The 10,698-nt window shown below is 32.1% G+C and overlaps 1 long non-coding RNA gene across 2 annotated transcripts in view; it reads right to left on the bottom strand.

Moving 5' to 3' along the window:
- Window positions 1-1,491: 1,491 nt before the first annotated feature.
- LOC144221713 (uncharacterized) overlaps window positions 1,492-10,698 on the bottom strand; it is a 43,320-nt gene continuing 34,113 nt past the window's right edge. For both annotated transcript variants that reach the window (XR_013332150.1, XR_013332149.1), the window contains exon 3: window positions 1,492-1,564. This is a non-coding gene — a long non-coding RNA (uncharacterized LOC144221713). The remainder of the gene's footprint in view (window positions 1,565-10,698) is intronic.

Below are 10,698 nucleotides of genomic sequence, written 5' to 3'. Positions count from 1 at the left end.
AACATTATGTCAAAACATAATTTAAAAATAGCAAATCTCAATCAGGTTAGACTCTCCAATTGCTGGTAATTTTTTGGATCCTTGACTGGAGTAAATTGTTTTATTCTTCTAAAACAAAATTGTAGCATAGTCCAAAACAAAACAGAATATTACTATATCTGATTTCAACCTTTTTGAAGCAATATTTCCAAAAAGATTATAGATTTTTTTAGAGGAATCAATAAATTTCCAGAGGGCATTAGCCACTATTAACATGGGTACCTATGGAGTGTTATTTTTCCTCCCTACATTCAGAGGCAGGAAGTTATGCAGACGGAGTAGATACTGAATAATAAGATTAAAATTACATCTGGAAAATTCTCATAAGACTCTTCACTGGATACTTCATAGTAAAAACTCATACATGTTATAAGCCATCAAAATATCTCCTCTGGGATTTATTATCACAGTAATTTTAAAAAATGCTCCCATTGTCACCTAGTGTTGAAGTTTCTACTCCAGTTCATTCCAAAATTGTAAGACTAAGCACAAAATTCCACTGTGGTTAAGAACTGTAATTGATCTTACAAGATAAAAAGAAAAAAATTCAATATGATAAAACTGGGTTATTTTCCTGTGTGCTGTTATCTATGTCTGGAAAGATTCCAAAATTTCTACGTATGCAGCATTAGAGGCAATGCTTTTCAAATTTTAACTTGCATCAGAATTATCTAGAAGGCTTATTAAAACACAGAATCCTGGGCCTCATTCCCAGAGGTTCTAGGTCAGTAGGTTTGGGAGAGGCAATGCAATAATTTGCATTTCTGACAAGTCTCCAGGTGATGTTATGATGCTGGCTAAAAGTCACTTTGAAAATCACTGCTTTAGAAAACTGGGTAACTTGTCTTGACTCCTTTGCATAGTAATTTCACTGTAATTAGATAGTAAAGTTTTTATAAACACTATTTTAGGGATGACTGGGTGGCTCAGTTGGTTAAGTGGCCAACTCTTGGTTTCAGCCCAGGTCATGATCTCACAGTTGGTGAGTTCGAGTTTCAAGTCAGCCTTTGCGCCAACAGCATGGAGCAAGCTTGGGATTCTTTCTCTCCCTTTCTCTCTCTCTCTGCTTCTCTTCTGCTCTTTCTCTCTCTGTGTCTCTCAAAATAAATAAATAGATAAGCTTAAAATTTTTATTAAAAAGACTATATTATACATATTGTACATTGAAAAAATGTCAAATGTCTATGTTAAGATTTTTTTTTTAATTTGAAGTGACTTTGGAAAAACTATAGAAGTAATGTGGAAAATGAAGCCCACTTTGGGTTTAACTGTGAAGCTACATATTTTTAGGGTGCTATGTGGTACTAAGATTTGTAGAAAGAAAATCATGTTTGATGGATTTGATGGACTAGTTTTAAGGAAGAGACTTAGAGGGCTTAGAAAACAAAACAGTTTTGGATATTATAGAGTTCATAAATTCTTAAAGACAAATGTCAGCACATTCCTTACCTTTCTTTTTAGTTTAACTTCTTTTTTCTCTCCTCTTTTCCAGGAAATAAAAAATGGATTCTGCATCTAATGGGACCTATATAATTTATAAACAAAATTCAGTGAGAAATTTTTAAAAAGTCTTTTGTTTTACATTAAATTTAAATTTTAATTAAATTTTACATTTAATCTGTAGAAAGGCTGCACAACCAGAATAAATAAAACAATTTAAGGGAATATCCTACATTAATGAAACTTTATCTTCTTCTTATTAAGGTAATTTTTTATAGTTATCCAAAGATATCTTAGCTTTTTAAGTAGAGTAGTAAATTAAAGTAATTTTCAGGAAGGTTAACAACCTTAGACCTTTTTGTGGTCTCATTTTTCCTTCACTCTTCATAGTTTCTGTATTTTTTTTGCTATCCTCCTGATTTTGCCTTTTTGTGTATAATCATTTGATAATAATTATGTATGTCTCTCTCCATTTATAAATTCTTTACTCTTGCTTTATTTATTATGTATGATGCATACAATGTTAAGCACAAAAGAGATCCCTTATGAGTTAACAACTTGCAGCAATATTAACAGATTGTTTTCTTAATCAAGAAAGGACAAGCACTCTGTACATAAATTATTGGTATCTATTGTTCCAAAGAATAAAAGTGATAGCTAACCTTTTTGTTGTTGTTATGTGCAAAGAAGACATGGTACTGAATATGCAATCATTTCAGAAATGGCCTGATTAGCAAACTCAATGTTTTCAACTTTCCCTAAAATTCATACATTGTTTATAAATATTTGCTGTAGTTTCCTCTGGACTGGAAGTTAGACAAATCAAAATATGTGGAAATAATGTTTTTGTCAGAATTTTATTTACAATCTTGAAAATAAAATAATCTTACTAGAATAAAGGAATTTAGAGTTGAAAGAAAACTTACATACTGCCTGGTTGAACATGTGCTTGATATAAGAGTTATTTCTCTACCATTAATGCATTCATTAATGTACAAATATTAAATGAATTCCTACTGTTTGGGGGGGAACTGTTCTATATTCTAGGTCCATAAAAACTAATACATAGTTTCTGTTTCAACAAATTTGCAAACATGTAGAGTCAAGTCAAGCAGATGAATCACTGTGGTATAAAGTATAAAAGTTACGGGACACTGAGTGAAAGGCACTGTTCACTGTTCTCTTGTCTCTTATATGAAAACTCCACTTTGTTCAGATTATATTGAAGAACCTTTAATCTTGAGGATTTCCCCAAGGGATGGCTGATTGGTTTGGCTTAGTTGTTTCCCTTTGACCAGCCTTATAATCAGTTAGTACCAATGAGATCCAGGCAGAAATATACTGGGTGGGGTTTCTAGGAAAACTTTTGGTTTCCAGATAAAATGAAAAATAATCAATTGATATTGCCATCTTTTGGCCTTCTGCCCATCATCTTGTTTCCTCTCTAAAATGCAGACCAAAAAGAACCATCTTGTGACAGGGGGCAAGCAGAATAAAAATCTAAGAGTTTTGGAGATACGTTGTGCATGACTGTTCACTCATATCAATCTTACAAACTATCTATGGACTCCTTCATATCACATAACAAAATGTCTTTCTGCTTAAACTAATATTAGTCAAGGTTTCTGTTACATGCAGTGAAACTCACTTATAATTCATAAAGAGAAATAATGTCCAACATATTTCCTGTAATCTCTGAATAAATGTTATTTGTTACAAGTCTTACTATGACAAGGGGTTATGTCAGTTCTAAAGATCAAATAGTTTAAAGAGTGCTTATCTCATTAAAATAAAGTAAATTTTGATTGCTCAAGTTTCCATTTAAAACAGCACCGTAAATTCACAGTTTTCAGAGCCAACAATAGCTTAAAATTTTTTAAAGATATACACACCACAGATTGTTAATGGATCTGGGCCCATGGGATTTTAAGTTTAGATACAAGTAGCATAATCTTGATTCTATCAAGCCCTGTGTGGTACTGGAGAAACTAAGCACTTGTGCCCCAGTAAAACACTGAGAAAGCAGGAAATGATACAGTTAAACATTCTTTCTGTACACAAGTGAGAAGTTTCAGTAAAATATCTGAGTATATAAAGTGTGCTTATTTTCAGCACTGTTAAAAATTGTCACTTTCCAAAGTTGTTATGATTTATACTGTGGAACAGTGTTTAAGATTTTCCACTTCTCTATTCATAAATAGTTCATAGTTAGATCTATAACATTCTTTTTGCCTATCTTATGTTTGTAAAATTATATCTTGCTGTTGTTAGTTTACATCTCTCTAATAACTACTGGGTTAGGCTCATATGTTTATCAGATGTTTGTATTTTATTTTCGTTGAAATATCTATACATATTCTTGCTCATTTCCTTCTTTTTTTATTATTTTTAATGTTATTGACACTAATATATTCTTTAGTAGATCTGTGGAAAATAGGTCACTTCAAGCTTTCTCTTCATTTTCCTTTGCATAAATAATACTTTGCTGTAAAAATGTTTAATATCTTATAGAATTAAATAATATTAAGTTTTTCCTTATGATTTCAGTTTTGTATCTGGCCCATATACCATTCTTTATCTTAAGTTTAATAAGATATATATGGATTATTTCAACATTAATAAGTATCATTTTATCATTTTAGATGTTTATCCCAATTGGAACTTATTTTATGCCTCATATGAGAAAGGAATCTGTTCTTTTTTCCCTCTAGAAGGGAGTTACTTCAATGCAGTTTATTAAATAGTACATCTGTTCCTCACTTATTCTTTTTTTTTTTTTTACCAATTTTCCATATATTTCTTTGAAAAACAACTGGCAATGTTTACCAAGGTGGAAAATCTCCATACTCATGATTTATTATTAGAACATCTCACTGTCTTCAGTATATTTTCTCTTTTTCAGAATTGTATTGGGCAATCATGAATTTTACACTTTTGTAAGATTTTAGAATCAATTTATCAAGATTCATACTCCAAAAAAGCTCTTATAATTTTGACTATAATTATATTATCATATTTTAATTTAAGAAAATTTAATGCTTTCAATATTGAGACTTAATATTCACAAACACGAGTATCTTTTCATTTATTCAAACCCTCTCTGATGATCTCCAATGATATTTTACAATTTTCTCATTAGAGCTCTTTCACCTAAGTTAACAATTTTTAACCATGATTTATTACTTATCCAATTAATTTTTATTTTTGATACTGATAAAATATGCAGAACTTTTAATAAACTAGTGTATTCATCCAATTAATTTTCTTTTTGATACACATAAAATATACAGAAATTTTAATAAACTGTTTAGTGTATTTTTTTTGAGAGAGAGAGAGAGAGAGACAGTGTGAGCAGGGGAGGGTCAGAGAAAGAGGGAGATACAGAATCCGAAGACAGGCTCCAGGCTATGAGCTGTCAGCACAGAACCTGATGCGGGGCTTGAACCCATGAACTATGAGATCATGACCTGAGCCGAAGTCGGAAGCTCAACCAACTGAGCCACCCAGGCGCCACGTTTAGTGTAGTTTTAAATGAAATATACAGTATCCTTATATAGAGTTAATGTAAAAACAAAGTTTGGATTCAAATCAAATAAAAAAAACACAGTAGTTTCATCTGGAGATAGAAAGAAAAAAATAGATAAAGAAGGAGAGCATAGAGGATTACAGTTTCATCTGTAAATTATTATTTCTTTGAAACAAGAAAGCAAATAATCTGAAGTAAAGATAAAACTTTTCCTTAACTTTTGAATAGTGGGCATATGTCCTTTATTGTATCCCTATAATTATATCATCTTTATATATTATCTTTATTTAATTTTCTATGTAATTAAAAAAGAAATATATGAAGGCAGGACTTTCAAAGATAAATGTAATAAAATCAAATAGCAAACAGCCACTAGAAGTAGAATACACAGCAGTGTACTAACCATTGTTGATTTATCCAAGAGGGGTCCTCCTCTGTCATCAGAGGAGGGACTTCTCAGAGTCAACAGCCCAGCTCTTCCATATTCTACTCAGAATCCTGAGCAAGTGCTGTAAACTGCTAGGTGTTGGCAGACCTCACTCAATCTGATACTACAGAGCCAGTTACTAGTACCACACTTCACATCCTTGTAGATTTTACATAACTGATATTCTTATACCTACAGTGCTCTGTGTTTCTTCCCAACACCTCCAGTGATCTCTAAAACCCCTGTTCATTTCACAGAGATCTTCCTTTAACCTGATACTCTTCACAGAATTCACCTTTCCTATCCATTCCTGAGACTAAGACCTGACATTTCCCCTGCTTCCTTGAAGCTTTCTTAAAGAAAGGAGGATATTCATGCTCCCATACTTGATGCATCTAGAGACAATGAGATAATTTTGTTATATTTTCTTAGTGTTTCATTATCACTTCCAGGAAATTTTTCCTTAAAAAGTAGCATGAAGCTTAAGCTTAAACACTCTGAGATCAGTTTGCCTGAGCGTGAAGTCTGGCTCCACCATTTCCATCCTATTTGATTTTGGTAAATTAGTAATTCTTTCAGTACCTCAATGTATTCATTCAAAATTCAGAGATTGAAAAAGTACTTAAACTTCTAGATGTAAGAATTAAATGAGTTAATACATAAAGCACATAAAAAGTGCTTTTTGAAACATAAGCTGATTACAATTTTTTTACATGCAGTCATTACTATAATGTTTACACTATATATTTTAATTCCCACTATTGGTTTCATATATGATCTCCATAATAGCACAAAATCTCAAATAAATCAATATTTTTAAGTAAAATTCTGATATCTCCTTTTAGTTTTCTCTATAGAGAATTCTAATCATTTGTTCCATGCATTCTCTTGTGATATGATTTCAGACAACATAGATGCTTATGTACTCCATATTTAATAGATGGTTGATTGTGATTTGCTCCTAAATTTTAAAATGACATGTAAACATAAAAATGCTGGTTGGGTATAAGTAGGTAAACTGGAAAAAAAAGTCATAAAATAATAGTTTAAACTGTATAGCTACTACTTTTCAAATGTATCAAATCAAACAGAATCAAGGCAAATACAGGAAACATGATATGAGGAAAAGTATATTCTCTTTTCTTATTATCCATAAATAAAAAGGGTCTAAATTATAATGCAGATTTAGATTCACTGCACTACAGGTGAACACTTCACGAGTCAAGTGAATTAATTTATATTTTAGTCAACAGGATCGAATTTCCTTCTATGGGAGCTATAACATACTGAACAATTTTGGTGGATCCACTCCCCCTTCCCACAGAGCCCAATAAATCAGAATAAAAACCAAAACTAATGAAAATATCAGTATGGCTATGGAGATTATACCTACAAATTTATTTTTTACTAAAAAGTGTGAAAACTTTAATAAAAGTTGGAAAAAAAAACCCTTCATGTTTTTAAGGTAAGTAATGATATTAAGGTAAATAATCTACTTGAATGATAGAATGAGGATAAAGTACACATTCAAATCATCATAGAGTTAAGATACTTGCACACCTTCCCAATTCTTAAAGCAAGAATTCCAGGCTTAAGACAGTCCTGAATTGGCACTAATTCTATGATCGTTCCCAAAACAAAAAATTAAGCCGGACCAATGTGATGTTACTTTTTTTTTTTTTTTTGGTGAAAGTCCAAATTTGCTGTCCAATGCTCTGAGAGTCTTTGTCACTGACTAATAAAAAAGCACTCTGACATTACAATAGCAGCATTGATCTTCAAATATTTATAATTTTAAAATAAGAATTAACAGTTCTCAAAGTATAGTCTATAGACATCTAGGTGACCTTAATACTGTTCCAGAGGAGTCTGGGGGTAAGAAATTTTCCTACTCATTTTACTCCCCTCTATAAACTTTTAAGTAAACTTGGATACAATATTTTAAAGACTTTATAATGTTCATATTTTTATTTTCTAGTTAGAACATCCACAATTTCCCAATGTGACTTAGTATGATGTTATTTTAAGTCTCATCTAAGAGGATCTGGAAAGCACGAGGGCAAAGAGCTTCTAAGATGGTCCCATCTTCCTAGTGTCCATGCTGTATGTAATTCCTTCTTTTTGTGTGTAGGCTTGACTTACTGATTCATTTGTATAAAATAAGACATAGAAGTGCTGGAATGTCACTTTTAAGACTAGCTTATAAAGACTGGTTTCTGTCTTAGACATATTCTCTCATGCTTTCTCCTGGATTGCTTACCATAGACAAAGTTAACCACCATATTGTATGACAAATCTTTAGTTTAGCCTATGAAATGAGGAATCACGTCCTACTAATAAGCACATGAGTGAGCTTAGAGGTGGAGCTCCCTCACTGTGATGGATTTTTTAGATAAGATCACAGAATGAGCTGACAGCTTGAGAACATCTTTATGATAGACTTTGAGCCAGGGGCTCTCAACCAAGCCACATCCAGATACTTGACCCACTGAAAATGTAAGTTAATAAACATTGGTTGGCTTATGCTACAAAGTTTTAGGGCAATTTGCTATTGATTATCAATATAGTTATCAATCTTGGTTTTCTTATTGTAGAATCTGAATTTTATGTTGCTTTCATTATAGGTTTGTATACATTTATAAAAATTTAAAACAATTTTTTCAATGTTTATTTGTTGAGAGAGACAGAGCACGAGTAGGGGAGGAGCAGAGAGGGAGGGAGACACAGAATCTGAAGCAAGCTCTAGGCTCCATGCTGTCAGCACAGAGCTCGACCTGGGGTTCGAACTCACAAGCCGTGAGATCATGACCTGAGCCAAAGTCAGACACTTAACCAACTGAGCCACCCATGCACTCCTAAATTTATCAAAATTTAAAAGCCACTCAAAGATTATAGAGAATGAGGCAGAATACAAATTCTCTAAGCCAAAAAACTATAGCATTAATAGTGTTTAAGTCAAGTCATAAAACCTACATATAAGCACATACAAATGTTTCAAGGTCTATTTTATTATAGTTTCACACAATTTCAGATTTTTCAGGGGTTTCTTGTCCTAATGACTATGTCGAGGGAACACTAGACTGAATTAATTAAATATTATTTATAAAGATTTTTAGAGAGACAATGATGTTATTTTGCTAATGATAAAACTGAGTCCTCAAGAAATAAATATTGACACTACTGCTTTTTGGTTTGATTCATTGTTTATAGCAACATTAACCACACTGATATAATGTCCCTTTTACTGTTCACTCAGTAACTTTCTGAGGTTGTTATGGACACTTTTTTAAAAGAGACCTTGAAATCCAGAGAGATTTAATAGCTTTCTTAAGAATGTCTCAGCTAATTAAGGAGTGAGCTGAAGTATAAACAAATAGATTTCAAATCTCATTTAAACAAAAAGATTACAATTCACTATTTCAGATTTAGTATTTTTTTTCCATTCTTAAATTGGGTTGTTTTCTTGTTGCTGAATTTTAAAAATTCTTCATATATTTTGGATACAAGTCTCTTATCAGACATCTATTTTGCAAGTATTTTTCCCAGTAAGTGACTTGTCTCTACCTTCTTAACAGTTTCTGTCACAGAGTAGAAATGTCTTATTTTAATAAAGCTCATCTTGTTTTCTTTCATGGCTTATGCTTTTGGTGCTGTTTATACCAAAACTTTTTGCCAAACTCTAAGTCACCTAGTCTTTTCCTATGTTATCTTCTAGAAATTTTACAATTTTGCATTTTCTATTTTTGCTATAGTTTTTTGATTTTTAGAATTTCTTTTTGATTCTCTTATAGAGTTTTCCTTTCTCTGCCTACGTTATCCTTCTATTCTTACAGACTTGCCCACTTTTTCCATTTAGAGGGCTTAGCATGTTAATAACTTTTTTTAAATTCCAGATGTAATAGTTGCAAAATCTTTGCCATATATGGAATTCTAATACAGTTCTGTATCTTAAAACTGTCTCTCTTTTTTTTTGCCTTTTAGTATGCTTTATAATTCTTTGTTTAAGTCTTGGCATTATGTTCAAGGTAACCTTTTACTGAGGTAAATAGGCTTTTGATGTGAGGGTTGTACTTACCTGGCTAGACATCAGGCCGTATTTATTGTTTGTTGTAGCTATGTCAGAAGCTACAATTTCCTCTGGTGTTATTTGTGTTTATCTCTTTGTTGTCTTTGGGTTTCTCCAGTGACTTCTTGAATAAGGTCTAAGATTTGCATTCTTTCCATTTTAACCATCTCTTATTGTACAGATGTTCCACTGATGTATATTTAGGTATTGGGGAAGCAACCAATCTCTAAGCCTATTACTTAAATTTTAGTGTGCCTATATTCCTGAGCTATGGCTTTTATAATAAATGATTCCAACTATCTTAATGTGATGCAACTGTGTTTTTTCTTTGCTTTGTTCTGTTAAAAGAATGGAACATAAAATTTCCTCACATTTGTACAGAAATTTTTAGTATTAAGCTTTTCTTTTCCCTCAAGGAAAGCAGAACTGGTTTTAGGGTTGTGATGTTTCCACATATGGATTTAATAGGCCATAAGTGTCTCTTGCCAGATAGGAAGAAGAAAATATATTTTTAGAAAAAATAAGATATATGGTTCTTCTTGGGCAAGCGATAAAAGAGGAATACCTTCCCCTAGGAGAAAAGTAGGTCAGAGAATAGAGAAGAGAGTCACCAGGCCAAGGAGTTCATCGTGGTGAAGTTCTATAGTACTCAGCCTGGAAGGAGTTGAGCGAAGGGAAAAAGCAAAAAGCCATTCTCAAGAGCCTTATGGGAGAGCCCTAGAGATGTACTGGAGTGGAAACATTGCCCAAATATTTCTCAGTCTTTACTTTAGAGAGAACTTTTCATTGTATTAATCCAGAAGATTATTATCATCTTCAAGTAGTCATTACCAAGACCTATTGAGTAACAAATCCACTAATTATAGCATATTTTACAAATAACTTTGCTAATACACTCACTCAGATCGAATACACTTTAAATGTACAAATTAAATCAGGACATCTGGAACTTTCAAGATTATTGCCGAGGGATCGTGTATAATAGCTATTTATTCAGCACATTATTACTTTTTCAAAGAACAATTAAGCTCATGATCTTATTTACTTTCCATAATAAAAGCTGACAATGAAGTACAATTGAAAAATTCTGGCCTAGGACTCAGAAATCTAAGACCCAACTTGGCTTTGTTTCCAAAGTCATTCAATTTCACTGTAAAAAGTCAGCTGTATCATTAAATTCCACGTTTTTTTTGTAACAAA

Source organism: Crocuta crocuta, unplaced genomic scaffold (genome assembly GCF_008692635.1).
Source record: "Crocuta crocuta isolate KB4526 unplaced genomic scaffold, BGI_CrCroc_1.0 scaffold21, whole genome shotgun sequence".
NCBI lineage: Eukaryota > Metazoa > Chordata > Mammalia > Carnivora > Hyaenidae > Crocuta > Crocuta crocuta.
The sequence above is the reverse complement of the archived record's forward strand: the minus strand, read 5'-3'. Positions and strand labels throughout refer to the sequence as shown.